Source organism: Tupaia chinensis, unplaced genomic scaffold (assembly GCF_000334495.1).
Source record: "Tupaia chinensis unplaced genomic scaffold, TupChi_1.0 Scaffold140508_1, whole genome shotgun sequence".
NCBI classification, from domain to species: Eukaryota; Metazoa; Chordata; class Mammalia; order Scandentia; family Tupaiidae; genus Tupaia; species Tupaia belangeri.
The window spans coordinates 528,906-539,142 of NW_006200383.1; the positions used below are offsets into that span (position 1 = coordinate 528,906).

Below are 10,237 nucleotides of genomic sequence, written 5' to 3' on the forward strand. Positions count from 1 at the left end.
TTTTTATTCACATAACTTCTAAATGTCTCCTTTATAGGGAGCTGACAATTCTAGCTTGGTAAAACTAAGACATACCACTTAGAGATAGTACTAACATAGATAAGATTATGTCATAGAAAAACACTGCCTTCATTGGAAACTGTGTTAAAAAGACATCATTTTGTAATACAAACATACTGAGTACTCACTATATAGATATTCATTGCCTATAAAAGCGGTTGTCTCATTTACCATTGCTAACAAAATCTCAATTAAGAATTCATCCTTTTTTATGGTAGACTAGGTTTTCATTGTGTATCTCTACCAAATTTCCCATCAGTTGTAGGGCATTTAGGTTGACTCTATATCTTCACTATGCTGAGTAATGTTGCAATAAACATGGAGGTACAGATATATTTTGACGTATTTCTTTCCTATTCTTCGGATGTTTATAGTGGGATTACTGGATTACAGGGTAGGTCTAGTTCTAGTTTCTTTTCTTTTTTCTTTTTTTTGGATCCTCCATATTATTTTCCATAGTGGCTATTCTGATTTATAGTTCTACCAGCAGTCTGTAAGGGTTTCCCTTCCTCCACAGCCTTGATAGCAGTTTTTTCCCTAATAAAAATATTGTATTTACTTAGAAGCATTCAGAATATCAACAAAACAGCTGTAACTTTATTATTTTTTTTAAATTACAGAGTGGTATTCAGTTAACAGAACAATTATTTTGTATAAGCTGCATCAGAAGCAACTAAAGATGACACTTCCTCCATATGTAACTAATTTGTGCTGTACACCAACAATAACTTGCTTGAAATTTTCATACCTATTTACAATCCCGATACTGTATGAGACAAGGTTAGTGGTTATTGAAAATACCACCGGCACAGGGATATCTAACGACACGTTTGGTAGTGATTAACTATTCAAAGAACAGTTTAAAAACAAAACTTACACAGCAGTTCATTTCAGTTTTTTTTTTTTTCTTAAAAGGAAGTGAGTTGTGTACATGGAGGTTAAATGCTGTATAGACAAGAAAATAACACTTGGATAGAACCAGCATATTCATCTTCATCTTCATCTTTAACCTCTTCATCTTCCTCCTCTTCCTCATCTTTATCTCCCTCATCTTCCTCCTCTTCCTTCTCTTTGTTGATCTTTTCAGCCTTGACAACTCCCCCTCCCCTTTTTTTACTGCATCAGCTTTTCCTTTAGCTCAATATGCAATATTCTTTTCACAGTTTTCTTTCAGGTTAGCAGTCTTCTTTTCATGAGTGGTTGTCATCTGCAGCAATGTTATTTCGCATCTCTCTCTGTTTCTTTGCAACATCACCAATGGGTAGGCCATGCTGTTCTTTGATTTTGGGGTGATCACTAAGAACAGAACAAGAAAATGGCTGACGGGGGTCTCTCTCAGGTGCGTTGAGATCCTTGGGCTTCTTTTTTGTTTTCTTTTTAAGAGGAATATAGGTTTGCATTCTCTTTCATAACAAGACTTGTCAACCTCTGCCATATCTTCAACTTTTCCTTTTTCTTTAGCAGACATGGTCTTCCACCTTTCTAAGCACTTCTTAGAAAACTCTGAGAAGTTGACTGAAGCATCTGGGTGCTTCTGTTGCTCCTCCCAGCAAGTTTGCACACAGAATTCATATGATAATATTTTCCCTCTGAGCTTCTTAGCATCTCCTTTGCTTATATTTAGTTATCTTTCCTCTGTGAGACACAGAGTGTTCCAGTGCCCATCCAGATCTCACTTGCCCTGTGCTATCGCTATAGATCTCAATGTACTGCAATGGCTGTGAGAGCAGGAGCCAGGGGAGCACTTCTTATTTTTAATTTTAATTAATTACTTTTTAAAAGAGTTATTTTATTTAACTTCATATATTTAGAGGGACAGAGTGAGAGGGAGAAAGAGAGAGAGGAGAGAGAGAGAAAGCAAGCTGCCAGGTTCAGGACTCAAATCATGGTCGGTCATGTGGGCACCCTTAACCAATACACCACCTAATGACCCGTAACTAATTAATTTATTTTTAAGGTTTTGCTGTGTGGCTCATGTGCTCGCTGGAGAGAGGCAGAGACAGGGAAAGGAAAGTAAAAAATCACCCCTCACAGGGGATGGTCTCACCAATTCCTTCTTCACTCTTCTTGTGGGATTTTGGGCACACATGGACTCATGCTCAGCATGATTTTCAAGCCATCAGGTCTGGGACTGAAACCACAGTTGGCCATGTGGGAATACAGCACTTTAACCACTATACCATTTGCTGGCTCCTATTTTTTATTTTTAAGTTTTATTTGGGAATGGTCACTCTAACTGAAATGAAGTGATATTGCTATGTGCTTTTAACTCACATTTTTTTTTTTCATATATTTGCTGGCCATTTATATGTTTTGCTTTGATATTTGTCATTTGAAAAATGACAATTGCATTTCAAAATGGATGAACTTAGAAGAAATCATGCTAAATGAAATAAGCCAGGCTGTGAAAGATGAATACTATGTGTCCTCAGTTGGCAAATATTACTTGTCCTCATTCATTAGCAATAGATAAGAAACTCAACTGCTTAGAAGTAGAGAATGTGGGGGCCAACAGGTGGCCTGGTAGTTAGGGTGCAGGACTCCCACATAGTAGAGCATAGTTCAAGTCCTGAACCTGGTGGCTTGAGATTCATTCTGAGTGCATGTACATGTGTGCTCAAACTCCCAGGAGGAAAATGGAGGAGAAGGGATTTCAGTAGTGCTATCCTCTCTGGGGGTAATTTCTCACTTTCCCTCTCACTGTCTTTGTCTCTCTATGCATGTGTCATATGGCAAAAACCTAAAAAAAAAAAAAAGAAAATAGTAAACAATGTAATGATGGATACCAGTAGCAAAAGGGGTAGCAGGTGGGAGGGGGAGGGAGACCTTGATGAATAGATACAAGAGTGCATGTAAGCAAGTGTAATGATTATTGAACAGTATAGCACAATACAGTGAAGAACATTGGTGTCAATTTAAACATTGGGTTCTTAGAAAAGTCATTATGCATTTTTGTGTAGAAAAATAAGTCATGCCTTTTCTGACAACCCAATATATTTCCAAATAGCCAGCAGAGCAATTTTCAAATGTGAAAGACACAAAGTAAGGACAAGTGTTGGGGGTGGTAAATATGTTTGTTTCCTTGACTTAATTGTTGCACACTGTAGACATGTTTTGAAAAACTACACTATACCCCACAAAGAAATGCAATGATTATATGTAAATCAGAAAGTATAATATAATTTATTTTTAAAGTTTCATTAAAGAGATTGTATCAAGCACAAGCCTCTTTAACTGAGTGAAAACAAGGTTTGATTCTGACTTAGGATGAACATATGTTCTAGTTTTGGTCTGTGAAAATGAGATACCTACTAGAGGCTTCTGAGAAGATTTATCTTAACTGACATTGAAACTTCTTTTGCTCATTTAATTTTTCTGATATGGAATGCAGAAGATGATAAAGATGCCTTGTGTGGTGAAAGCCATTTTGTGATTATGGAGTGAGAAAACTAAGGAAGAAAAATGGACATGTTGAAAAGGACAGAGAAATCAATTATGGAATCCAGTATCAGTAATGATATCATTGGCACCACTCTGGAATGACAAATCTTTAAACTTCTTATTATCAAAAATAATTACATGTCTTTATATAAATCATTGATATTTGGTGATTGTTATTTGCAGCCAAATATATTTTATGGATACAGTTTGATTATGTTTGAAAATGTTTCTGTGTGAGTGATACAAACATGGTTTGGATAACTATGCAACATAAATATATTTATGCCTGATTTCTATCCATTTTTAAAGGGAGAGATTATGATTTGTTGCATTTCATATTATGGAATTCATTGAACTTGATGTTATCTAATATTTACTAGAAGCAAATGGAAATCTACTAACATTATGTAAAATATATAATGGACATGATACTATTGCACTACAAGAATGTTTACTTGAATCTGTGCTCTTTGAATGAATATTGTAGATGACCTTACTGATGAGTTATGTCAAAGTAACTTCAGCCTATTATAACCTACAATGCTCCAATCACACACAGGTCACATAAAGTATTTGCATATGAAACTCACTGAAGATCATGATTAATCATTAGGGATCATTAACTAGCACTTTAAATGCAAAATATATAAATGGAAAAAATGTTTTGTCTGCTACTGTCGCTAGAGTAGGTTAAAATGCCACTTTTTTTTTTCATTCCTTCTATCAAGACTAAAAGACCTCTCCCTTCTAATATAGACAGAGTTTGACTATTTTAGACAAAATGATATTACATTAGTGACTTTGCTTCCATTTGTACACTCAGGTCTCAAGAGATTGGCAGCTCCTTTCTTTTCAAAGAAGAGTTTTTATAGGCATCAGATGAGAAGTCCAACTACATTGAAGATTTTATGTTCTAAGAAAACTCGAGCTACCCACATGGACAGACCCAGTGGAAGGGGATGGAAATCTCCTCCAGTCTCCAATATTTCTATCCTTCCCTACATAGGTACTAGACACATAAGTGAAGAAGTCTTCAAAGGACATCAGCCTCACCCATCATGTGGCTGCAATCATGTGAAACACCCTAAACAGGAGTCACGCAAGTGAACTTGGCACCCTCAGAAATGTGAGCAATAGTATATTAAATCATTAAGCATTGGGATTTTTTTGCTGTACCAATAGATAACTAACATAGTGAACAATAACAATACAAGAATGTTATGTCCATGGCAAAATATTTCTACAATTTAGAAAACATTTGAAAAGAGAAAATGTTATCAGAAAGGTTGCTTTCCTGCCTGTCTTGTAGTTCTCTTTGTACATGACTTCTTTAAAAACAAAAACACGTCATATATCTGCAACTACCCAGACAAAAAGCTATTGAACATATGCATAGCTTCACTTTTCTATTGTCTATGTCCAGTGGGTTTAGATGAGTTTGTCTCCTGGTTTTAGAATATTCAGTCTTTTTTCTGTAGTGCTGATCAGGGATGCAACCAGAAACTTGAACACTGGTATAAAGATTTCCTTTTCCTTCTCCAGAAAGTTCTTGCCCTTGAGCAGGATTCAGTAGAAGCCTGCAATATTTGAAGCAGTCACCTAGCAGTTATTCAACGTGGATGACTATGCCCTGTAGGCTTATACAGAAGGAGATGGAGTGGGTTGTCAATTATTTCTGCACTCAGGGCTATGGACTAACAATATGCTTGAGTGAGGCAGAGGTTATATATCAGCTGCAAACCCACAGGCAATCCAAATCTGCCATTCAGGGTGAGGAACTAAGAGTTTCAACAATGTTGGGTCTCCTTGGTTATGACTTCCCAGTGATGCAAACTTGGAGTAGGGTATAACAGTTCTTGTTAAGATAAGTCAGTGCATCAGCTAGAAGATGAACAGGTAAGGTTTGGCAATAACATGTCATTGAGTTATAGTTCAAAGTCCAAGGCTTATATGTTGTCAAGCCTTTATCACTCAAAGACATGCAACTAACTTACTTACAGCATATGCAATCTGAGAGTTCCTGCAGATATCGCTTCCTCTAGGGGAAAAAAAAAAGTGTACATGAATTTACCTTACTGTGATCCCATAATATAGCTATTTTATAATATTTGAATTATGGAGTGATTAGGGCATCTAATTAAACATTCCAGGACCAAACTTTGAACAAGTTTTAGAGTAGTCTATGGTGAACATATTTTGTAAGCTATAGAGTGAGGTGATAAGGACATGAGCCATAATGTCCTATGACTGTTGATAGCAGGGACAACATTTGAGATAAAATTTGTTCTGGGGCAACAAATAACAAAGCAGTAAGCAAGGCAGGGTCATTTCTCATCATCACTATTAATTTATCCAAAACAAATGAGTCTCCTCTACTTTGAGAATATTATGCTCATTTATAACATGTTATGAGAGTCTTAGTCCATATGCTATGAGATGGTCTCAGTTCTCTTATTTATAGGTTTCTTCTGATCTTTCTCATTTAAGATGAGAAAATTATTTTTCCTCTTCTTTGAAGAATTATTTATTTATTTAATTCCATTTATTATTATTGTCGTTTTTTAAAATTTGACCAGAGAGAGAGAGAAAGAGCGAGAAAGCAAGCTGTCAGGTCCAGAACTCAAACCACAGTCAACCATGTGGGAATCCAGTGCCTTTACCCATCATGCCACCTGCTGGTTCTTCTTTTTTCTCTTTTACACAGTCATCCTAACCTATGGCAGATCTGATGAAGTGCAAAACACAGGTCCTTCTATTGAAAGATTCTCTTAACTATGTATCATTTCTCCCCTTCTAGATCTCAGAGGAGTTAGAACTCGGGGTGATAGCCATTGTCCTACCAAGCTCCCAACTCCATTTTCCACTCCTTTATCACTCTCTCTTCTGCTCTTTTCCTCATCCTCATGCAAGTTTTAACTAACCTTGGAGTCTGAGGGGAGTCTTGAAGAAAATTGTCCCTGGCAGTTGGTTTTTCTTCTGAATTTTTCATTTAAACCTTGGCTTCTATAGTCACAGACCAGGAATTTTGTAACTAATCTCCAATGCAATGGATATTTCTGGATTTGGATTGAATGATGGAAGAAGCAGTGAATAAAAATGAAATAAGGGCAATAAAAATCACAGGAAACAAAAACATACTAACCAATGTGTTAAAATGTTATTTTCCCCCATCAAATACTGAATTCACTTTAGATTCCCAGTCTTTTCTTCTCTTGGCTACATTCTCACTTCTTTTTCTTTGTCTGTTTCCTTTTTCTAGCTAGAAACCTAGCATACCCATACTACACAGGCAGTGACTGAGTCTTCTATTCCTGGTTTAGGTTTGTTCTTTACTATTAATGCAGAAAACTACAGTCAGTTTCTGTAAGACATCTCTTGCTATCTCCCTCTTGATAGTTCCGTTTTTGTTTTGTTTTGTTTCTATAACTCTGATTGAAACAAGGACAGATGAGTTGATGTTTGATAACAGCTGAATATACTGTCTCCCTGTGAAAAAATATTTTGTCTCTAAATGCCTTCAAGTGGTCTCCAAATGTTGGCTGTGTTGGCTTCTCTCTATGCAATTTTTGGTGGAAACATTCATGTCTTATTCTGTAAATTCTGCCTTCTGAGGATGTTCAGTGTGATTGTGTTGGTTTCGATGTTCTTCCTTGAAAGAGTGAAAATGTGGTAACTTGGGTCACTTTAGATGAGAGTTTTCTAGGGAATTAGATTTTGAGTCTGGTTCTTTGCCTATGCATAAAAGCAATGTCAGAGTCACCTGGGTCGGAGACAATATTATTGAATCCATTTGTTAGCCAAACTACAGAGAATTAAGAATCAACCTGGCTCAGAAATAACTTTTGTCATCAAGGTTAAATGTTTGTGTTTCTAAAAGCATGACATATCTTACATAGAGATCTTAATGTTTGAAAAACAGTTGGATACTGGAGATTGTATTTCCCTTTCTCGTATTGGAAAATAGCATAAGTCATATTATGCTGAAGAGTTAGTGTCTAACCCAAGGAAAGTTATCCTTTCTGGAATTACTCTTTCCTCAGAGTTCATAGACCACATTTAATGAGTACATTATGAGTCTGTTTATCCAACATTTTCTTGATTTCTAACTTTATCTCCTCCTGTATTTTTTCTTCATGCCCTAGTTTCTGTTAGTTTCACATAAATGATTTGTCAAGAATTTCACAGTTCTCATAAATTATTTTTACAAAATGAGATTGGTTGCTTAGGATACAATAACTATACCTTTGTCGGATCTTCAGAGAAAGTTTTAGTTAGGCTATTGAAATAATGTCGGAACACCCTATAAAATTATCTGTAAATATTGAACTGGACAAGATAATTTTTACAACCCCTTACTTTTAAATTCTATCAAACAACCATCAGTATTGCATGTCAGATCAACCAGCGGCACATGTGTGACCCCATGGTTGCTGTCTTTTTAAAAAGCATGCACCGTTTCACCCTCCCCTGTCCTTTTCTCCATCTGCCAGCTGACCCATGTGGCTGCTTTAACATTCACCTCAGTGGAAGCCTCATACCTGCCTGGCCAGCAGAAAGTAACACAATGACAGCAGTTTCTGTGGGGACTGAAGAGCAGGGATGGGAAACCTTGGATGCCTTGTCTTTTTCTGGACAGCTAAAATTAAGATAGAGGACAGCTCCAGGAAAAGTCATGCCCTGGAATTTTCAATCAGCGTGCATCGGTTAGAGAGTGGGTGAATAAATGGGCAATCTATTTCAGGGCAGTTTCCCTTCTGGAAGAAGGGGCAATTTGTTTTAGGGTCACATGCTGGGTAACTATCTGCATAAGAAACCCAAATAGTTTTCTGACCACAAGCGATTCACCAGAGAATCTTGTGGTGACTTTCTCGGGAAGGTTAGTTTGTAATGAATCCCAGTCTGTCAACACACTGATCAAGATTGTGTTCACCCCAGTAGTCACTGAAAGTGTGTTCGGGTAGTAATTGCTTCCTTTGAGAGTATACAAGGTTATTTACAGGCTAATTTTCATCTGAGTTTCTTCCACATTTCCTGACATGACATTTAACTAGTATAATTTCTTCAAATAATCATGTAAACCATTATATTAAGAAACCAAAATGCCTGTTTACTGAATTGTCACCTAAAGCAAATAACATTTTAGAAGAAAAGAAGCAAAAATTTTAGTTTTACTCATACCCACTCAGAAAATGACATTTCTTGCTTCACATTAATTAGAGAGAGAAAGAGATAATTTTTCTCATGAAAAAGTGAAAGTTATCACAAAATCATTTGGGCAGTATAACTGATGAAATTAAAATGCATTCATATTTTAAAAATATCAAAATACATTGCCACATAAATTGTCTGATATATATATATATTTTCAAGGTTAAATTATGTTATGTTAAATTCTGATGGACATTTCCCTAAACATACATGTAGCTCCAAGATTTTATTTTGAGGTTTAAAATTTACCAAAACTCAAAAAATCACATTAAAGTTCTTATGTGTGGGGAAAAACAAACTTTATCTTAAGCCTCTGTGAACTGAAATCACCAAGTCTCACATAGCTTTAAAATTTTACACAAGAATGCTTGTGGTAAGATGAAAGCTGTGTTCTGTGACAGCCTCTGTGGTATTGTTGTGTCTACAGCTCTCTACCCTTGAACAATCCTGTTTGGTGACTTCCGAGTCTCTGTAGGTATCTTAGGAAATCTATCTGATGTAACATCTTGGAAGGCACAACACCAGATAACTGATCAGAAAATATTTACAAGCTTCCCACGACTATCAATTAATTTTTGAAATGTTCAGCTTACAAGCTTGCCACGACTATCAATTAATTTTTGAAATGTTCACCGTGCCAGAACAGAAATGGTTATGAATGAAAAAAGAAGACAATTCACTCATGTCCATGTCTTAAAAAGTATAAATTTTTGTGATGACATGAAGATTATTTTGGGAAGAAGTCAAACTTCAAGGCAGTTGACTACATATGTTGATAGTGAAATATTTACTGTGGATGTTTCTAGAACGATTTGAAGCCAGCTCTTTGTAGAGCATTGATAATCGCAGCATAATTTAAGCCATCCTTATGTGAGATGTCAATATGCCGCACTGAACAATGCCTCTGATACGGATCTGTGGATTATAAATAATAAAAAAGCTATTTTTAAGAATTTTACAGCCCTAATATAAAATTACCTCTGACTAAAACATGACAGGGTGGATCTCAGTGGGAGAGAAGAGAAATATGAGATTTTAGAATATCAGTAGTAAAGATCAGAACGTGATAAAAGCCCAATTATATCAAATTTGAAAGACCAGTAAAAAGTTCTTTTTAGAAAATGTAATGTGCTATTTTTATTACTGTATGCATTGTAACTTTTGCTCTGTGTTTTGTTAGATATCAATATTTTAAGTCTTCCTCCTTTATTACTAACGGTGCCTCAGTTCTTCTGGGACAGAGATTATGGGATTTTCTATATTTAGTTGGTCTCATCCTGTGAATTTACTCAATAATTAAATTTCTAGAAAGATGTGTTGCTAAAAACAAGTGATGGGCCAGTTTTGAGTGCAATGCTGTATAAATTATTGATGTATATCTCCAGAAAACAAGAGTAATAGTCTATTAAGAAGCTTATTTGAATGAAAAGACAGAAATTGTCACTCACAGAAATTCTTTAGCAGCACTTCATAGACAATTGCCTGCATTATCCAGAAGCAACCATGACATGAGTTACATTGCATTTAT

At 35.8% G+C, this 10,237-nt stretch overlaps 1 pseudogene; it reads right to left on the reverse strand.

The window, feature by feature from the left end:
* Positions 1-998: 998 nt before the first annotated feature.
* Positions 999-8,175, reverse strand: LOC102499288 (high mobility group protein B1 pseudogene; annotated as a pseudogene).
* Positions 8,176-10,237: the final 2,062 nt, after the last annotated feature.